General features: G+C 42.4%; 1 pseudogene; it reads left to right on the plus strand.

Annotated features, from left to right (window-relative positions):
- Positions 1-303: 303 nt before the first annotated feature.
- On the plus strand, positions 304-1772 carry LOC147707416 (beta-glucuronidase pseudogene; annotated as a pseudogene).
- Positions 1773-2797: the final 1025 nt, after the last annotated feature.

Genomic DNA, 2797 nt, shown 5'->3' on the forward strand with positions numbered 1-2797 from the left:
AGGGCCATATTATGAAGAAAGGGCGATACATTATTACCACTCTTATCGGCAGGAAACGATAATGGGCTTGATAATATGCCCTTGTGAATTCCCATAGAAGCCCAGGTTAACACCTGAAAAGCGGCGATAATGTATCGCCCTTTCTTGATAATATGGCCCTAAATTTGAACTATGTAATTGGATGGGTGTAGTACAAGATGGAGGTGTGGCTACCCAGTCGCTGGCTTGAAAATGATGCTAAAAGAGTGGTTCTCAGTATTGGCACTCCTCACTATTATGCAGTGGTGTGGATCAACAGAAGACATGGAGGAAGCCACCTCTGATTTAAAGCAGAGATCCTCAGGAGAACTGTACCACATCACGATTGCTGTGAACTACACCCTGACATTAAACTGTCGGCCACCAGTACGTGACAGACTTCACAAGGTACCCAAAAGTTTATTTTATAAAAAAATCAATTTCGACTTTTTCAACTACACTGGCAATCTTCGAGCCTTTTATTCTATATACAACCCCGTCTGTTTATATAGATGCCATCAGCATTGAGGGAGATTTCATTGATGATGTTGGTATTGTGTATTATCAAATATCTGTGATTGATGCAGAAGACTATTCTTTACTTTCGAAGCTGTATAACAGAGAAGGGAAATTTGTTGCGAAAGGATCGCCTTTGCCGAGCAGCTGTAGGTGGTGAACCACAAACCTTGGATCCCATATTTAATGCATGAAAACCCTGGCTATTTTTACTTATTTTATTAGAGGTTACAGCAACAGCCCAAGTAGACAGCAAATTTTATGAGGATGTGCTTGTGCTTCCAGTGGGGATCTGCGCAGAAAAGGTCTCTGGGAACCTCATCAACGGAAAACAGTTTCATTTTTGTCAACAAACATGAAGATGCAGACATCCGTGGTAAGGGCTTGGACTGGCCTTTTATAATGAAGGACTTCAACTTGCTCATGTGGCTTGGTGGCAATTCTTTCCGTACGAGTCCCTATTTATATGTGGAGGACATTATGGACCCATGTGACAAATAAGACATTGTTATAATTGATGAATATCTCAGAGTGCGTATAAAAAGAACCTGAATGTTTTGGAAACAAATCCCTTTCTCACCATCTAGTTTTGATGGAAGAACTGGTCCACAGAGACACAAACAGGCCTTCAGTTGTGAAGTGGTCTACAGCCAATAAGTCAGCTTCTGAACTTCAGCAAGCTGAGAACTATTTTAAAACTGTGATCACTTATACAAAGACCATTCATCCCACCAGGCCAGTAACCTATGTGACTGCCTCAAATTACGTATGTGACAAAGGTGCTCTCTACGTGGATGTGGTGTGCTTGAATAGTAACTTCTCTTGGTATCATGACCCTAATAACCCGGAAGCAATTCAACTGCAGCTTGAAGCAGAGTTTAAGAACTGGTACAACAAATATCAGAAACCAATAATTCAGAGTGAATATGAAGCAGACAGGGTTCCAGAGCGGACCTCCCCTAATGTTCACTGATGAGCACTAGAAGATTGAATTTAAGTATTATCATTCCTTATTTTACAAGAAAAGGAAACTATATGTGACTGGATAACTCATCTGAAACTTTGCAGATTTCATGATGATTCCACAAACTACTTGTGTCGTTGAGAACCAGAAAGGGATCTTCACATAATAAAAGCAACCACAATCAGCAGCTTCTGTTGTCCTTGATCTATACAGGAAAATTGCCAATGAAACTGGATGTCTTTCCAGAATGGCTGATAATATTTGGTCTTGGTAAACAGTAAGGGCCTCATTACAATGTCAGTTGTTTGGGCCATTTGAGAAGACTGTGAGTGTCTGGGAGCTGGAAGCATGATGCAAAAGTAGAAGCGTGCTGCAGTAGTTGTCATCACATCGCCGAAGAAGCGTGCCGCCGAGGCAGCTGTTCACTGTCGCATCATCGATGAAGCACATTGCATCATCGGAGAAGCGTATCACCGCCGCAGAGGTTTCCGTCGCATCACCGGAGGAGCGTGTAGCAGGGCCTGTTGTGGCTCAGAAGTTACAGAGTTCGCCGCCGCCGCATCCAATGTTGTTGCTTTGCATCGAGATGCCATTTTCTTGCATCACACCAGATCCTCGCATCGAGGTGCCATTTTGTCCCATCGCACTGGATCACAGTAAGAAACCGACGCATCACCTCCTCTCCAGTAAGGAACCAACGCATCACCTCCCCTGCGCTGCAGTAAGGAACCGACGCATCACCTCCTCCAAAGCAAGGAACCAATGCATCACCTTCCCTGTGACCCTTTTGTTTGTATTGGGCAACGCATCCAAGGTACTTTGAGAGTAAAGTGTCACATTTACCATTTATATTGAACTAAGCTATTTCCACTATTTTAAAGTCTATTTTTGATTACAGTATTGTGGATTTTTGTTATTTCGTCTTGTGTTAAGTCTAGTAAAGATTACTTATTTTTCTAAACTGGTGTGGTGTTCATTTGTAGTGTTTTTACTGTATTACTGTATGTGTTCACAAATGCTTTACACACTGCCTCTGACATAAGCCTGTCTGTTCATGCCAAGCTACCAAGGAGGGGAGCAGGGGATATTTTAGAAGTGTACCCACTAACCATGACTAGAAACTAGGGTCCCTATTTGGTCAAAGATTGTGAAAATTGCCCCCTCTTGGATTGATGATGATCTTTTCTATCACCATCCATTTCCAACTTTCTGCGGTATGTCCAAATGTTTTGAAGTGTTCGACAAGAGGGGCACCATGAACCTTGCACCTTATCCTACTGAAGTGTTGAAGTATTCGAG

The sequence above is a fragment of the Lissotriton vulgaris genome, chromosome 6 (assembly GCF_964263255.1).
Source record: "Lissotriton vulgaris chromosome 6, aLisVul1.2, whole genome shotgun sequence".
Classification (NCBI taxonomy): domain Eukaryota; kingdom Metazoa; phylum Chordata; class Amphibia; order Caudata; family Salamandridae; genus Lissotriton; species Lissotriton vulgaris.